This window comes from Arachis hypogaea, chromosome 3 (assembly GCF_003086295.3).
Source record: "Arachis hypogaea cultivar Tifrunner chromosome 3, arahy.Tifrunner.gnm2.J5K5, whole genome shotgun sequence".
NCBI lineage: Eukaryota > Viridiplantae > Streptophyta > Magnoliopsida > Fabales > Fabaceae > Arachis > Arachis hypogaea.
The window spans coordinates 47,992,762-48,012,034 of record NC_092038.1 but is presented as its reverse complement, the minus strand read 5'-3'; the positions used below and the strand labels follow the sequence as shown (position 1 = coordinate 48,012,034).

At 40.5% G+C, this 19,273-nt stretch overlaps 1 non-coding gene across 1 annotated transcript; it reads left to right on the top strand.

The window, feature by feature from the left end:
* Positions 1-18,962: 18,962 nt before the first annotated feature.
* On the top strand, positions 18,963-19,070 carry LOC112793127 (small nucleolar RNA R71). The gene has a single exon (XR_003197836.1). It is a non-coding gene; the product is annotated as a small nucleolar RNA R71 (small nucleolar RNA).
* The last annotated feature ends 203 nt before the right edge of the window (positions 19,071-19,273 follow it).

Here is a 19,273-nt window from a genome sequence, read left to right as displayed (position 1 = left end):
TTTTTCAAAAAAAATTCTTTTTAATTGTTTAAATTTTAATTTTAATCATATCTTATCTTTAATTTTCGAAAATCACTAACCACTCTTTCAAAATTATTTTCGAAATTCTCTATCTCTCCTTCTTTTATTTATTTATTTATTTACTAACACTTCTCTTCACCTCTCTTCATCTCAAATCACTACCTCTACCCTTAACCATTCTTCTTCACTCTTCTTCCCTTCCCTCTTCTACTAACAACAAAGGATCCTCTTTACTGTGACATAGAGGATTCCTCTTTCATTTCTTGTTCTCTTCTTCCCTATATGAGCAGGAACAAGGAAAAAGACACTCTTGTTGAAGCTGATCCAGAACCTGAAAGGACTCTGAAGAGGAAACTAAGAGAAGCTAAACTACAACAATCCAGAGGCAGTCTTTCTGAATTTTTTGAACAAGAGAAGGAGATGGCAGCCGAACCCAACAACAATAATGCAAGGAGAATGCTTGGTGACTTCACAAAACCAACGTCCAAATTTGATGGAAGAAGCATCTCCATTCCTGCCATTGGAGCCAACAATTTTGAGCTTAAGCCTCAACTAGTTACTTTAATGCAACAGAACTGCAAGTTTTATGGACTTCCATCTGAAGATCCTTACCAGTTTTTAACTGAGTTCTTGTAGATTTGTGAGACTGTTAAGACAAATGGAATAGATCCTGAAGTCTACAGGCTCATGCTTTTCCCTTTTGCTGTAAGAGACAGAGCTAGAACATGGTTGGACTCACAACCTAAAGATAGCCTGGACTCCTGGAATAAGCTGGTCACGGCCTTCTTGGATAAATTATTTCCTCCTCAAAAGCTGAGCAAGCTTAGAGTGGATGTTCAGACCTTCAAGCAAACAGATGGTGAATCCCTCTATGAAGCTTGGGAAAGATACAAGCAGATGACCAAAAACTGTCCTTCTGACATGTTTTCAGAATAGACCATATTAGATATATTCTATTATGGTCTATCTGAATTTTCCAAGATGTCATTGGACCATTCTGCAGGTGGATCTATTCACCTAAAGAAAACGCCTGAAGAGGCTCAAGAACTTATTGACATGGTTGCAAATAACCAATTCATGTACATTTCTGAGAGGAATTCCGTGAATAGTGGGACACCTCAGAGGAAGGGAGTTCTTGAAATTGATACTCTGAATGCCATATTGGCTCAGAACAAAGTGTTGACTCAGCAAGTCAACATGATCTCTCAAAGTCTGAATGGATGGCAAAATGCATCCAATAGTACTAAAGAGGCAGCTTCTGAAGAAGCTTATGATCCTGAGAACCCTGCAATGGCAGAGGTTAATTACATGGGTGAACCTTATGGAAATATCTATAACTCATCATGGAGAAATCATCCAAATTTCTCATGGAAGGATCAACAAAAGCCTCAACAAGGCTTTAACAATGGTGGAAGAAATAGGCTCAGTAATAACAAGCCTTTTCCATCATCTTCTCAGCAACAGACAGAAAATTCTGAACAGAGCCCCTCTAATTTAGCAAACTTAGTCTCTGATCTGTCAAAAGCCACTTTAAGTTTCATGAGTGAAACAAGGTCCTCCATTAGAAATCTGGAGGCACAAGTGAGCCAGCTAAGTAAGAAAGTCATTGAAACTCCTCCCAATATTCTCCCAAGCAATACAGAAGAGAATCCAAAAGGAGATTGCAAGGCCATTGAAGTAATCAATATGGCCGAATGCACAAGGGAGGAGAAGGACGAAAATAATAGTGAGAAAGACCTCCTGGGACGTCTCTCAAATAAGAAGGAGTTCCCCATTGAGGACCTAAAGGAATCTGAGGCTCATATAGAGACCATAGAAATTCCACTAAATCTCCTTCTGCCATTCCTGAGCTCTGAAAACTATTCCTCCTCAGAAGAGGATGAAGATGTAACTGAAGAGTAAGTTGCTCAATATCTAGGAGCTATCATGAAGCTGAATGCCAAGTTGTTTGGTAATGAGACTTGGGAAGGTGAATCTCCTCTGCTCATTAGTGAACTAGATACATGGATTCAGAAAACTTTACCTCAAAAGAGACAAGATCCTGGTAAATTCTCAATACCCTGTACCATAGGCACCATGACCTTTAACAAGGCTCTGTCTGACCTGGGGTCAGGCATAAATCTTATGCCACTCTCTATAATGGAAAAACTGGGGATCATTGAGGTACAGCCTACCTTATTCTCACTTCAATTGGCAGACAAGTCAGTAAGACAAGCTTATGGATTAGTAGAGGACGTGTTAGTAAAGGTTGAAGGCCTTTACATCCCTGCTGATTTCATAATCTTAGACACTAGGAAGGAAGAAGATGAATGCATCATCCTTGGAAGACCCTTCCTAGCCACAGCAGAAGCTGTGATTGATGTTAGCAGAGGAGAATTAGTCCTTCAATTGAATAGGGACTACCTTGTGTTTAAAGCTCAAGGACCTTCCTCTGCAACCATGGAGAGGAAGCATGAGAAGCTTCTCTCAGTACAGAGTCAAAAAGAGCCCCCACAGTCAAACTCTAAGTTTGGTGTTGGGAGGCCACAACCAAACTCTAAGTTTGGTGTTGAGAAGCCCCCTTATTCAAACTCTAAGTTTGGTGTTGGGAGGCCCTCATCATGCTCTGAATATCTGTGAGGCTCCATGAGAACCCACTGTCAAGCTAATGACACTAAAGAAGCGCTTGTTGGGAGGCAACCCAATTTTTATATATCTAATTTTAATTTTCTTTTATTGTTATTTTGTGTTTTTATTAGGTTCATGATCATGTGGAGTCACGAAAAAAATACTAAAATTAAAAACAGAATCAAAAATAGCAAAAGAAAAATCACACCCTAGAGGAAGGACTTACTGGCGTTTAAACGCCAGTAAGGTGCATCTGACTGGCGTTCAATGCCAGAACAAAGCATGTTTCTGGCGCTGAACGCCAGAAACAAGCAACATCCTGGCGTTTGAACGCCAGGAATATGCCTTAAGGAAAGCTGGCGCTGAACGCCAGTAACAAGCATGGAACTGGCGTTCAACGCCAGAAACGTGCTACACATGGGCGTTGAACGCCTAGAGTGTGCATCACTTCGGCGTTTAAACGCTAGAATGGTGTGCAAAGGCATTTTACATGCCTAATTGGTGCAGGGATGTAAATTCTTGACACCTTAGGATCTGTGGACCCCACAGGATCATCTCAGGATCTGTGGACCCCACAGGATCCCCACCTAACATATTCTCCCCTCTTCTCAACATTCATTCTCTCTTTCTAATAAAAATACTTCCCCAAAAACCCTTCACCAATCACCTCAACCTCTCTTTCCAATTACCCCCTTCACCACTCACATACATCAACTCTTCCCCATAAACCCCACCCACCTTCAAAATTCAAAAATCTTTCCCACCCAAACCCACCCTAAATGACCGAAACTACACCCAGTCCCCTCCCTATATATACCCTTCCAGTCTACATCATTTTCACACAACACCAACCCCCTCTTCTACACCTTGACCGAAACACCTTCCCTCACTCTCCTCCATATTTTCTTCTTCTTCTTCTCCTCTTCTTTCTTCTCTTGCTCGAGGGCGAGCAATATTTTAAGTTTGGTGTGGTCAAAGCATAATCCTTTTGTTTTTCCATTACCATCAATGGCACCTAAGGCCAGAGAATCCTCTAGAAAAGGAAAAGGGAAGACAAAAGCTTCCACCTCCGAGTCATGGGAGATGGAAAGATTCATCTCCAAAAGCCATCAAGACCACTTCTATGATGTTGTGGCAAAGAAGAAGGTGATCCCTGAGGTCCCTTTCAAACTCAAGAAAAATGAGTATTCGGAGATCCGAAATGAAATCCGAAGAAGAGGTTGGGAAGTCCTAACGAACCCCATGCAACAAGTCGGAATCTTAATGGTTCAAGAGTTCTATGCCAATGCATGGATCACTAGGAACCATGGTCAAAGTGTGAATTCGAGTCCAAAGAATTATCTTACAATGGTTCGGGGGAAATACTTAGATTTTAGTCCGAAAAATGTGAGGTTGGCATTCCACTTGCCCATGATGCAAGGAGATGAACGCCCCCACACTAGAAGGGTCAACTTTAATCAAAGGTTGGACCAAGTCCTTATGGACATATGTGTGGAAGGAGCTCAATGGAAAAGAGACTCCAAAGGCAAGCGGGTTCAAGTAAGAAGACTAGACCTCAAGCCTGTGGCTAGAGGGTGGTTAGAGTTCATTCAACGCTCCATCATTTTCACTAGCAACCGATCTGAAGTTACTGTGGATCGGGCCATCATGATTCATAGCATCATGATTGGAGAGGAAGTAGAAGTTCATGAAGTCATCTCCTATAAATTCTGCAAAATAGCCGAAATGTCCTCCACCATGGCAAGGCTAGCTTTTCCTCATCTTATTTGCCATCTATGTTACTCAGCTGGAGTTATCATAGAAGGAGACATCCTCATTGAAGAGGATAAGCCCATCACCAAGAAGAGGATGGAGCAAGCAAGAGAGACCCTCCACGGATCTCAAGAGATGCATGAGGAAGATCATCATCAAGAAATCCTTGAGATGCCTCAAGGGATGCACTTTCCTCCCAACAACTATTGGGAACAACTCAACACTTCCCTAGAAGATTTGAGCTACAATGTGGAACAATTAAAGGTGGAACATCATGAGCACTCCATCATTCTCCATTAAATAAGAGAAGATCAAAGAGCAATGAGGGAGGAGCAACAAAGGCAAGGAAGGGACATAGAAGAGCTTAAGGACATTGTTGGTCCTTCAAGAAGAAGACGCCACTAAGGTGGATTCATTCCTTGTTCTTACTTTTCTGCTGTTCGATTTTTATATTATATGTTTATCTATGTCTTGTGTCTCTACTTCATGATCATTAGTGTTTAGTAACTATGTCTTAAAGTTATGAATAATTCCATTAATCCTTCACCTCTCTTAAATGAAAAATGTTTTTAATTCAAAAGAACAAAGAAGTACATGAATTCCAAATTTATCCTTGAATTTAGTTTAATTATATTGATGTGGTGACAATACTTTTTGTTTTCTGAATGAATGCTTAAACAGTGCATATTTTTGATCTTGTTGTTTATGAATGTTAAAACTGTTGGCTCTTGAAAGAATGATGAACAAAGAGAAATTTTATTGATAATCTGAAAAATCATGAAATTGATTCTTTAAGCAAGAAAAAGCAGTGAAAAACAAAAGCTTGCGAAAAAAAAGAAAGAAAAAGAAAAAGCAAGCAGAAAAAGCCAGTAGCCCTTAAAACCAAAAGGCAAGGGTAAAAAGGATCCAAGGCTTTGAGCATCAATGGATAGAAGGGCCCAAGGAAATAAAATCCAGGCCTAAGCGGCTAAACCAAGCTGTCCCTAACCATGTGCTTGTGTCATGAAGGCCCAAGTGAAAAGCTTGGGACCGAGTGGTTAAAGTCGTGATCCAAAGCAAAAGAGTGTGCTTAAGAGCCCTGGACACCTCTAACTGGGGACTCTAGCAAAGCTGCGTCACAATCTGAAAAGGTTCACCCAGTCATGTGTCTGTGGCATTTATGTATCCGGTGGTAATACTGGAAAACAAAGTGCTTAGGGCCACGGCCAAGACTCATAAGTAGCTGTGTTCAAGAATCAACATACTTAACTAGGAGAATCAATAACACCATCCGAAATTCTAAGTTCCTAGAGAAGCCAATCATTCTGAACTTCAAAGGAAAAAGTGAGATGCCAAAACTGTTTAGAAGCAAAAAGCTATAAGTCCCGCTCATCTAATTAGAATTAATATTCATTGATATTTTGGAATTTATAGTATATTCTCTTCTTTTTATCCTATTTGATTTTCAGTTGCTTGGGGACAAGCAACAATTTACGTTTGGTGTTGTAATGAGCGGATAATTCATACGCTTTTTGGCATTGTTTTTAGGTAGTTTTTAGTAAGTTCAAGCTACTTTTAGGGATGTTTTCATTAGTTTTTATGTTAAATTCACATTTCTGGACTTTACTATGAGTTTGTGTATTTTTCAGTGATTTCAGGTAATTTCTGGCTGAAATTGAGGGACTTGAGCAAAACTCTTATAGGAGGCTGACAAAGGACCGCTGATGCTGTTGGAATCTGACCTCCCTGCACTCAAAATGGATTTTCTGGAGCTACAGAACTCCAAAAGGCGCGCTCTCAACGGCGTTGGAAAGTAGACATCCATAGCTTTCCAGAAATATATAATAGTTCATACTTTATTTGGGAATTGATGACGTAAACTGTCGCTCAATGCCAGTTCCATGTTGCTGTTTGGAGTAAAACGCCAGAAACACGTCACGACCCGGAGTTGAACGCCCAAAACACGTTACAACTTGGCGTTCAACTCCAAAAGAAGCCTCAGCTCGTGGATAGATCAAGATCAGCCCAAACACACACCAAGTGGGCCCCGGAAGTGGATTTATACATCAATTACTTACTCATGTAAACCCTAGTAGCTAGTCTAGTATAAATAGGATAATTTACTATTGTATTAGACATCTTTGGTCTCAGATTTATTTTATTCTTCATCTGAGGAGACTATTGATCACGTTTTGGGGGCTGGCCATTCGGCCATGCCTGAACCTTTCACTTATGTATTTTCAACGGTGGAGTTTCTACACACCATAGATTAAGGGTGTGGAGCTCTGCTGTACCTCAAGTTTCAAGGCAATTACTATTATTTTCTATCCAATTCGAATTATTCCTATTCTAAGATATTCGTTGCACTTTAACTTGATGAATGTGATGATCCGTGACACTCATCATCATTCTCACCTATGAACGCGCGTGATTGACAACCACTTCCGTTCTACCTTAGGCCGGGCGCGTATCTCTTAGATTCCTTAAACAGAATCTTCGTGGTATAAGCTAGAATTGATGGCGGCATTCATGGGAATTCGGAAGGTCTAACCTTTTCTGTGGTATTCCGAGTAGGATTTCGGAATTGAATGACTGTGACGAGCTTCAAACTCCTGAAGGCTGGGCGTTAGTGACAGACGCAAAAGAATCAAGGGATTCTATTCCAACCTGATTGAGAACCGACAGATGATTAGCCGTGCTGTGACAGAGCATTTGGACCTTTTTCACTGAGAGGATGGGATGTAGCCATTGACAACGGTGATGCCCTACATACAGCTTGCCATGGAAAGGAGTAAGAAGGATTGGATGAAGCAGTAGGAAAGCAGAGATTCAGGAGGAGCACAGCATCTCCATACACCTATCTGAAATTCCCATCATGGAAATACATGAGTAATTTTATCCTTATTTTATGTTTATTTACTATTATTTGATTTTCCAAATTCCATAATTTATTTAAATCTACCTGACTGAGATTTACAAGATGACCATAGCTTGCTTCATACCAACAATCTCTGTGGGATCGACCCTTACTCACGTAAGGTTTATTACTTGGACGACCTAGTACACTTGCTGGTTAGTTGAACGGAGTTGTGACCACACATAGTAAAGAGCTATTATCTCGAATTAAATTTCATACAAGTACAAAGAGTACGAATCACAATTTCGTCCACCAACTTGCAACGTCAATCCTATTTTTAGTGCGAAAATCCAAACCTATGCATTTGGTCATTGTCAAGGAAGCTGGATTTTGGAAGAAGCTGAAGGAGAAAGGAGAAGCAAGCAGCCAGCAGGAGGGAGGCCAAGAAGGAGAGAAGAAGAAGAAGGGAAAGCAAGCAAAAGAGTAAAAAGGTGGTGCATCTCCCTGTTCATCAAATTAAATAAGGAAGAACATGCTTCCATATTTACTTCATGAGTTTATTTCTTTTGGTAGAAGTCATTTGCATTATGTGTGTTTCCTTTTATTGTCATTTTTGCTTGCTAGCCTAAGTGCTTATATCATGTCATTTTGCTTAACTTGTATGTTTTGTTCCCCATGCTTTAATAAAAGAAAATGTTGTGAAATAGAGAAAGAGTAAAAGGTCCATTTTGGTAGAAGATAGAATAAGGTTATGTGGTGGTGCATGCTTGAAAACTTAGTGAGTTCACTAATAAAGTTGAAAGGTATAATGTTCCCTTAAGTATAAGCCTAGTTTGAATTATATAAAATCTTGGTAAACAAAAGATCCTTGCAAAAAGAGAAGAGAAGAACCAAGAGAAGCCAACGTTAGTAGCCAAGTTAGGCCACTAACGGACAGCACTAACGTTGGCAATAGAAAGAAAGAAACAAGGAATAAGCTAGGCACCAATAGCTTGAACCTTAAGATATATGCCTGTGGTGCTTTTGTATTAGGACATGCATGGATGATTAGGTTTTGAGGAGTGCTTTATCTCTTGATAACTTGGGTTAACTAACCCAGGATTATAAACCAAAAGTCTATTATCAAGAGCAGCCTAACTACAAAGCATTTAGTAACCCAAAGAGGTGTTGGGCATCAATTTCTCAAGGATTAGATTGCAAGCCAAGTGCCTATGGTGTGTATGTGATGAAGAGATGCTTGAGTTAGTAAGTCTGAGGGGTGCTTCATCACCCAACACCTTGAACCAACTGGGTCGAGAGTGTTGACTGAAAGCTCACCATAACGAGCTGCCTCAACACAGAACATTAAGTTTCAATAAAGAATAAATATCTAAGAAAAAGAAAAACAATAAGTTAACACCAAGGATCAGAGAATAAAAAGGTTTCATAGAAGCACCTGAGTTAGTATTTAAGGGGATGTTGTAACCTAGAAACAAATAAGTTCATGAGCTTCAAAGATATCATGCATGAAACCCTATGAACCAAGATTGATTATCTCTCAATAAAGGCTTACATCTATCTTTGTTTTCATTCATTTATCTTATGCTTTACTACTTGCTTGGGGACAAGCAAGATTTAAGTTTGGTGTTGTGATGCCAAAGCATCTTAGGCTAGTTTCACAAGCCTTTTTTATTAGTTTTTACTTGGTTTCATGCACTTTCTTAGGCAATAAGCAAGCATTTTGATGAGAAATGTATGCATGTCTTGATTCAATCAAACATTGTTATTTATGAGCATTTTCATGAGATTAATACAAGAATTACTTGATGCTATAAATGGTGCATTATCTTGTGATTATGGCAACGATTTGATGCATTTGTTTGGTTGATGATAGGTGAGGAGAAACAAATCAAGGGCAGAGAAAAAGTAGAGGCCATAGCGTTAGTGGCCAAAGTTAGTCCACTAACACTATGGCTAATTGATGACTTGTATCATCTACCCTTATTTCTTGCATAAAGAAGACCATAAAAGAGCATAAATCTCATTTGATCAGTACAATTCATGCATTATTTGATGAATATTATGGTACACTACTTTGAGATGAGTTGTGCTGAATTTCAGGTGAAAAGGGCATCAAAAATGGGAAGAAGACAAACAAGAACCTGGGCGTGTGAAACTGGCGTGCCACTTGGGAGCAGTCAGTTTTAGATCTACTTTTACACTTCACTTTTGAGTACTTTTTGAGCTATGAGTAGCTAACTTCCCTCTCATTGAGAGAGGGAGCTCTATTGTACTTGATGGATTGATAATAGTGAAATTCTTCTTCTCTTCATCTTCTCTTTGATTTGCTAGAAGGAATTTCATTCTGAATGCTTAGTGTTCAATTATCTTTGGAAAGAGATTAAATGCAATTGGGTTTCATGGGAACCTTGGGAAAGGAAACATGAAACCATGCTTGAAATCTCTTCTCACACTTGAGTAGAATCTGGGTTTTGGTGTTTGGATACATGACATGTAATCCTCCCTCTACCTGGACCTATAAGGGTGTGTGGTATAATCAAGGACCAAGCATATCTCTCTTCATGAGCAATTAGACCAAGGAATTGGCTATTGATCAAGATCTGAGAGATTGGGTCACCAAGGGATTGAGGCTCAATCAATCATGATTGCCAAGAGGTCAATGAGTTGCATGATTGAAGAGGATATAAGCTAGATTTAATCCAAAGAGACAACATCTCCCAATCTCAATGAACTTCCCCATTCTTATCTATCCATTTCTTTACTGCTTAATTTTACATTCAGAAAATCTCCATTCCCATTTACATTCAATTCATTTATGATTCAGCACTTTACATTTTGCAATTTCTGTTTCTGCACTTTATAGCCTTTCTTTATATTCTAGTCATTTAAATTTATGTCATTTACAATTCTGCACTTCACAATCTTATTGATCCGCTTGACTAATTCATCAATCAATTAAAACTGCTTGAGTTTGCCAATCTCTGTGGATACGATCCCACTCCACTGTGGGTTATTACTTGGTGATAATTTTGGTGCGCTTTCCAAAGAACAGATTCATTATATGTGGGTAGTGAATTCTGGTCATCAAGTTTTATAGCGCCGTTGTCGGGGATTGGCTTAAATTTGACAGTGATTAAATTGATTGGAGAGCTAGATTAAGCAACTTAAATTCCTTGTTATTTTAATTTCTCTTATTTAGCATTTATTTTATTTTATTTTATTTTATTTTAAGCTCTATTATTTTATTCAGTACCCATATTTTCATTCTTCTAACTGTTCGATCAATTGCACCACTCACACTAACAACTACTCTAACAAAAGTAATTTCTTCATCCATTTTCTTTCTTACTTTTTTTTGCCTTGATTGGTTGTATAACAGGTAGGAGAAGCGGGGCTTCAACTTCCTTTGATTCTGAACCTGAGAAGACCTTCCTTAGATTAAGGAGGGAAGCAAGAAGGAAGAGAGTCGTTGGTGCTGAGGAAGAGGAATAGTATTTTAAAACAAACATGGAGGAGAATATGGAGAATCACCATGAGTAATAAGTTCATAATCATGCCAGAGAAGGCCCAGTCAATCATGATGGGCAAGAGAGGAGAGTCTTATGCTCCTACATCAACCCAAATCCAGGAAATTGTGGCAGCAGCATCCTAAAGCCGACAATTCATGCCAATAATTTTGAGCTAAAGCCTCAGCTCATCACACTTGTTCAGAATAATTGCTCATATGAAGGAAGTGCCCAAGAAGACCCTAATCAACATCTCAACACATTCTTGAGGATATGTGATACTGTAAAGTCCAATGGGGTACACCCTGACATCTACAAACTACTCTTGTTCCCTTTCTTACTCAAAGATAAGGCAGCAAAGTGGTTGGAATCATTCCCCAAGGACAGCCTAACTACATGGGAGGAGATCATGAACAGATTCCTTGCAAGATTTTACCCTCCATAAAGAATCAATAGGCTGAGAGCTGAGGTGTAAACTATCAGACAACAAGATAGAGAAACACTCTATGAGGCCTGGGAGAGATTTAAAGATCTGACAAGAAGATGCCCACCAGAAATGTTCAATGAATGAGTACAACTACATATCTTTTATGAGGGACTATCCTATGAAGCAAAGAAGGCAGTAGATCATTCTTCAGGAGGCTCACACAACAAAAAGAAAACCATTGAAGAGGCCATAGATGTCATTGAGACTTTAGCAGAAAATGAGTATTTCTATGCTTCAGAAAGGACTCAGAAGAAAGGAATGCTAGAACTCAATTCTGTAGATGCTTTGTTAGCTCAGAACAAGGCAATTGCAGCCAAATAGCAGCCTTAACCAAGAGGATGGAGGCCAACCAAGCCTCAGTCATTCAAGACCAAACTCCTCAACAAGAAGGGAATGCATCAGAATCTGAAGGTGACTGGGAACAAGCTAATTATGTGCACAATTCATCCAAAACACCATATGACCCACACTCTAAGACATACAACCAAGGTTGGAAGAACCACCCAAACTTTGGGTGGGAAAATCAACAAAACTACAACCAGGACCACAACAAGCCTTATACATCAAATCAGCATCCCAACCACAACCCCAACCATCAAACAGGGAACCATAGACCCTACCATAACTCACAAAACACATCATACCATAACAACCAACCCATACACAACAACCTCAATCAAGATGAACCATCCTTAATTATGCAACCATGCGAAATCAAGAGAAACTTGAGAGGATGGAGGCTGCAATGGCACAACTGTCATCCCAGATTTCAGGAGCAGTCTCCACCCTCATGGACAGACAAGCACAAACTGACAAAAGGATAGATGCTAATCAAGAGGAATACAGGGCAAATCTAAAAAATCAAGGCACAGTAATCTCAAAGTTGGAGGCACATGGAATTTTGTCCAAGCAAATCCCACTTCCCACACACACATTTCCCAGCGATACCATGGCTAACCCAAGAGGGGAATGTAAAGCCATAACTTTAAGAAGTGGGAAGTTTGTAGAGGAAGGAACCCCAAGCAAAGATAATCATGAAGATGTTGCATCAAAGCATGGGAATGAGGATGAAGGGAAGATCCCAACTTCACCCCAACCAAAACCAATCTTGAAGCCCTATGTGTCAAAGGCACCATACCTACAAAGACTGAGAAAAAAATGGGAAGAATGGCAAGTTCTCTAAGTTCCTAGAGATCATCAAGAGGCTCCAAATCAACATACCGTTTGCTGAGGCATTAGAACAAATGCCATTCTATGCCAAGTTCTTAAAGGATAACCAAAAAGAGGAACTGGGAGGCAAAGAAAACCATAGTATTGACTGAGGAATACAACGTCATCATACAGAAGAAGCTACCTCAAAAGCTAAAAGACCCAGGGAGTTTTCAAATTCCCTGCATCATAGGGGACATCACTATTGAGAAAGCTTTGTGTGATTTGGGAGCTAGCATAAATCTTATGCCCCTAACCATGATGAGAAGGATGAAGATTGAGGAAGCCAAGCCAACAAGAATGGCACTCCAATTGGCTGACAGAACATTTAAGTTTCCACATGGGGTGGTGGAAGACTTGTGGTGGACGAAATTGTGATCACTACAACTTCGCACAACTAACCAGCAAGTGTACTGGGTCGTCCAAGTAATAAACCTTACGCGAGTAAGGGTCGATCCCACAGAGATTGTTGGTATGAAGCAAGCTATGGTCACCTTGTAAATCTTAGTCAGGCAAACTCAAATGGTTATGAATGATGAATAAAACATAAAGATAAAGATAAAGATACTTATGTAATTCATTGGTGGGAATTTCAGATAAGCGTATGAAGATGCTTGTCCCTTCCGTCTCTCTGTTTTCCTACTGTCTTCATCCAATCCTTCTTACTCCTTTCCATGGCAAGCTGTATGCAAGGGTTTCACCGTTGTCAGTGGCTACCTCCCATCCTCTCAGTGGAAATGTTCAACGCACCCTGTCACGGCACGGCTATCCATCTGTCGGTTCTCAATCAGGCCGGAATAGAATCCAGTGATTCTTTTGCGTCTGTCACTAACGCCCCGCCCTCAGGAGTTTGAAGCTCGTCACAGTCATTCAATCATCGAATCCTACTCAGAATACCACAGACAAGGTTTAGACCTTCCGGATTCTCTTGAATGCCGCCATCAGTTCTAGCTTATACCACGAAGATTCCGGTTAAAGAATCCAAGAGATATCCACCCAATCTAAGGTAGAACGGAGGTGGTTGTCAGGCACACGTTCATAGGTAAGAATGATGATGAGTGTCACGGATCATCACATTCATCAAGTTGAAGAACAAGTGATATCTTAGAACAAGAACAAGCGGAATTGAATAGAAGAACAATAGTAATTGCATTAATACTCGAGGTACAGCAGAGCTCCACACCTTAATCTATGGTGTGTAGAAACTCCACCGTTGAAAATACATAAGAACAAGGTCTAGGCATGGCCGAATGGCCAGCCTCCCAAAGTGATCAAAAGATCTAAAGATCAAAAGACTCCAAAGATCAGAAGATTCGAAGATTAAAATACAATAGTAAAAGGTCCTATATATCTAGAACTAGTAGCATAGGGTTTACAGAGATGAGTAAATGTCATAAAAATCCACTTCCGGGCCCACTTGGTGTGTGCTTGGGCTGAGCATTGAAGCATTTTCGTGTAGATACTCTTCTTGGAGTTAAACGCCAGCTTTGGTGCCAGTTTGGGCGTTTAACTCCCATCCTTGTGCCAGTTCCGGCGTTTAACGCTGGGAATTCTGAAGGTGACTTTGAACGCCGGTTTGGGCCATCAAATCATGGGCAACGTATGAACTATCATATATTGCTGGAAAGCCCAGGATGTCTACTTTCCAACGCCATTGAGAGCGCGCCAATTGGGCTTCTGTAGCTCCAGAAAATCCACTTCGAGTGCAGGGAGGTCAGAATCCAACAGCATCTGCAGTCCTTTTTAGTCTCTAAATCAGATTTTTGCTCAGGTCCCTCAATTTCAGCCAGAAAATACTTGAAATCACAGAAAAACACACAAACTCATAGTAAAGTCCAGAAAAGTAAATTTTAACTAAAAACTAATAAAAATATACTAAAAACTAACTAGATCATACTAAAAACATACTAAAAACAATGCCAAAAAGCGTACAAATTATCCGCTCATCACAACACCAAACTTAAATTGTTGCTTGTCCTCAAGCAACTGAAAATCAAATAAGATGAAAAGAAGAGAATATACAATGAATTCCAAAAACATCTATGAAGATCAGTATTAATTAGATGAGCGGGGCTTTTAGCTTTTTGCCTCTGAACAGTTTTGGCATCTCACTCTATCCTTTGAAATTCAAAATGATTGGCTTCTTTAGGAACTCAGAATCCAGATAGTGTCATTGATTCTCCTAGTTAAGTATGATGATTCTTGAACACAGCTACTTATTGAGTCTTGGCCGTGGCCCAAAGCACTCTGTCTTCCAGTATTACCACCGGATACATACATGCCACAGACACATGATTGGGTGAACCTTTTCAGATTGTGACTCAGCTTTGCTAGAGTCCCCAATTAGAGATGTCCAGGGTTCTTAAGAACACTCTTTTTGCCTTGGATCACAACTTTATTTCTTTCTTTTTCTTTCTTTTTCTTTCTCTCTTTTTTCGAATATTTTTTTTTTTGTATTCACTGCTTTTTCTTGCTTCAAGAATCATTTTTATGATTTTTCAGATCCTCAGTAACATGTCTCCTTTTTCATCATTCTTTCAAGAGCCAACATTCATGAACCACAAATTCAAAAGACATATGCACTGTTTAAGCATACATTCAGAAAACAAAAATATTGGCACCACATCAAAATAATTAAACTGTTATAAAATTCAAAATTCATGCAATTCTTCTCTTTTTCAATTAAGAACATTTTTCATTCAAGAGAGGTGATGGATTCATAGGACATTCATAACTTTAAGGCATAGACACTAAGACACTAATGATCACAAGACACAAACATAGCTAAACATAAGCATAATTTTCGAAAAACAGAAAAATAAAGAACAAGGAAATTAAAGAACGGGTCCACCTTAGTGATGGCGGCTTGTTCTTCCTCTTGAAGATCCTATGGAGTGCTTGAGCTCCTCAATGTCTCTTCCTTGTCTTTGTTGCTCCTCTCTCATGATTCTTTGATCTTCTCTAATTTCATGGAGGAGAATGGAATGTTCTTGGTGTTCCACCCTTAGTTGTCCTATGTTGGAACTCAATTCTCCTAGGGAGGTGTTTAGTTGCTCCCAATAGTTTTGTGGAGGAAAGTGCATCCCTTGAGGCATCTCAGGGATTTGATGATGAGAGGGGTCTCTTGTTTGCTCAATCCTCTTCTTAGTGATGGGCTTGTCCTCATCAATGGGGATGTCTCCCTCTATGTCAACTCCAACTGAATAACAGAGGTGACAAATGAGATGAGGAAAGGCCAACCTTGCCAAGGTAGAGGACTTGTCCGCCACCTTGTAAAGTTCTTGGGATATAACCTCATGAACTTCTATTTCTTCTCCAATCATGATGCTATGAATCATGATAGCCCGGTCTATAGTAACTTCGGACCGGTTGCTAGTGGGAATGATTGAGCGTTGGATAAACTCCAACCATCCCCTAGCCACGGGTTTGAGGTCATGCCTTCTCAATTGAACCGGCTTTCCTCTTGAATCTCTCTTCCATTGGGTGCCCTCTTCACAAATGACTGTGAGGACTTGGTCTAACCTTTGATCAAAGTTGACCCTTCTAGTGTAAGGGTGTTCATCTCCTTGCATCATGGGCAAGTTGAATGCCAACCTTACATTTTCCGGACTAAAATCCAAGTATTTCCCCCGAACCATAGTAAGCCAATTCTTTGGATCTGGGTTCACACTTTGATCATGGTTCTTGGTGATCTATGCATTGGCATAGAACTCTTGAACCATTAAGATTCCGAATTGTTGAATGGGGTTGGTGAGAACTTCCCAACCTCTTCTTCGGATCTCATGTCGGATCTCCGGATATTCACTCTTTTTGAGTTTGAAAGGGACCTCGGGGATCACCTTCTTCAAGGCCACAACTTCATAGAAGTGGTCTTGATGCACCCTTGAGATGAATCTCTCCATCTCCCATGACTCGGAGGTGGAAGCTTTTGCCTTCCCTTTCCTCTTTCTAGAGGTTTCTCCGGCCTTGGATGCCATAAATGGTTATGGAAAAACAAAAAGCAATGCTTTTACCACACCAAACTTAAAAGATTTGCTCATCCTCGAGCAAAAGAAGAAAGAAGAGAGTAGAAGAAGAAAAAATAGAGGAGATGGAGATGGCCCTGTGGTTCGGCCAAAGGGGGGAGAAGTAGTTTTTAGGTTGTGTAAAAATGAAGGAGGGAAGATGGGTTTATATAGGAGTGGGGGAGGGTGATGTTCGGCTATGGGAGGGTGGGTTTGGGTGGGAAAGTGGTTTGAATTTGAATGGTGAGGTAGGTGGGGTTTTATGAAGGATCGATGTGAGTGGTGAAGAGAAAGATGGGATTTGATAGGTGAAGGGTTTTTGGGGAAGAGGTGTGGAGGTGATTGGTGAATGGGTGAAGAAGAGAGAGAGTGGTGGGGTAGGTGGGGATCCTGTGGGGTCCACAGATCCTGAGGTGTCAAGGAAAAGTCATCCCTGCACCAAGTGGCGAGCAAAATTGCTCTTTGTGCCAATTCTGGCGTTAAACGCCGGGCTGGTGCCCCTTTCTGGTGTTTAACGCCAAGTTCTTGCCCTTTGCTGGCGTTTAACACCAGTCTGGTGCCCCTTTCTGGCGTTAAACGCCCAGAATGGTGCCAGACTGGGCGTTAAACGCCCATCTGCTAGCCTTACTGGCGTTTAAACGCCAGCAGGTTCTTCCTCCAGGGTGTGCTGTTTTTCTTTCTGTTTTTCATTCTGTTTTTGCTTTTTCAATTGATTTTGTGACTTCTCATGATCATCAACCTACAGAAAACATAAAATAACAAAGGAAAAATAGATAAAATATAACATTGGGTTACCTCCCAACAAGCGCTTCTTTAATGTCAGTAGCTTGACAGAGGGCTCTCATGGAGCCTCACAGATGCTCAGAGCAATGTTGGAACCTCCCAACACCAAACTTAAAGTTTGAATGTGGGGGTTCAACACCAAACTTAGAAGTTGGTTGTGGCCTCCCAACACCAAACTTAGAGTTTGAATGTGGGGGCTCTGTTTGGCTCTGTTTTGAGAGAAGCTCTTCATGCTTCCTCTCCGTGGTGACAGAGGGGTATCCTTGAGCCTCAAACACAAAGGATTCTTCATTCACTTGAATGATCAATTCTCCTCTATCAACATCAATCACAGCCTTTGCTGTGGCTAGGAAGGGTCTGCCAAGGATGATGGATTCATCCATGCACTTCCCAGTCTCTAGGACTATGAAATCAGCAGGGATGTAATGGTCTTCAACCTTTACTAGAACATCCTCTACAAGTCCATGAGCTTGTTTTCTTGAATTGTCTGCCATCTCTAGTGAGATTTTTGTAGCTTGCACCTCAAAGATCCCTAGCTTCTCCATTACAGAGAGAGGCATGAGGTTTACACTTGACCCTAGGTCACACAAGGCCTTCTTAAAGGTCATGGTGCCTATGGTACAAGGTATTGAAAACTTCCCAGGATCCTGTCTCTTTTGAGGTAGTTTCTGCCTAGACAAGTCATCCAGTTCTTTGGTGAGCAAAGGGGGTTCATCCTCCCAAGTCTCATTTCCAAATAACTTGTCATTTAGCTTCATGATTGCTCCAAGGTATTTAGCAACTTGCTCTTCAGTGACATACTCATCCTCTTCAGAGGAAGAATACTCATCAGAGCTCATGAATGGCAGAAGTAAGTCCAATGGAATCTCTATGGTCTCATTTTGAGCCTCAGATTCCCATGGTTCCTCATTGGGGAACTCATTGGAGGCCAGTGGATGTCCATTGAGGTCTTCCTCAGTGGTGTTCACTGCCTCTTCCTCCTCTCCAAATTCGGCCATATTGATGGCTTTGCACTCTCCTTTTGGATTTTCTTCTGTATTGCTTGGAAGAGTACTAGGAGGGAGTTCAGTAATTTTCTTGCTCAGCTGACCCACTTGTCCCTCCAAGTTTCTAATGGAGGACCTTGTTTCAGTCATGAAACTTTGAGTGGTTTTGATTAGATCAGAGACCATGGTTGCTAAGTCAGAGTGGTTCTGCTTAGAACTCTCTGTCTGTTGCTGAGAAGATGATGGAAAAGGCTTGCTATTGCTAAACCTGTTTCTTCCACCATTATTATTGTTGAAACCTTGTTGAGGTCTCTGTTGATCCTTCCATGAAAGATTTGGATGATTCCTCCATGAAGGATTATAGGTGTTTCCATAGGGTTCTCCCATGTAATTCACCTCTTCTATTGAAGGGTTCTCATGATCATAAGCTTCTTCTTCAGATGAAGCCTCCTTAGTACTACCTGGTGCATTTTGCATTCCAGACAGACTTTGAGAAATCATATTGACTTGCTGAGTCAATATTTTGTTTTGAGCCAATATGGCATTCAGAGTGTCAATCTCAAGAATTCCTTTTTTTTTATTTGTCCCATTGTTCACAGGATTTCTTTCAGAAGTGTACATGAATTGGTTATTTGCAACCATGTCAATTAATTCTTGAGCTTCTGTAGGTGTCTTCTTCAGATGAAGAGATCCTCCAGCAGAGCTATCCAAAGACATCTTGGATAGTTCAGAGAGACCATCATAGAAAATACCTATGATGCTCCATTCAGAAAGCATATCAGAGGGACACTTTCTGATTAATTGTTTGTATCTTTCCCAAGCTTCATAGAGGGATTCTCCTTCCTTCTGTCTGAAGGTTTGGACTTCCACTCTAAGCTTACTCAATTTTTGAGGTGGAAAGAACTTTGCCAAGAAGGCATTGACTAGCTTTTCCCAAGAGTTCAGGCTTTCTTTAGGTTGTGAGTCCAACCATATTCTAGCTCTGTCTCTTACAGCAAAAGGGAATAGCATAAGTCTGTAGACCTCAGGGTCAACCCCATTAGTCTTGACAGTGTCACAGATTTGCAAGAATTCAGCTAAAA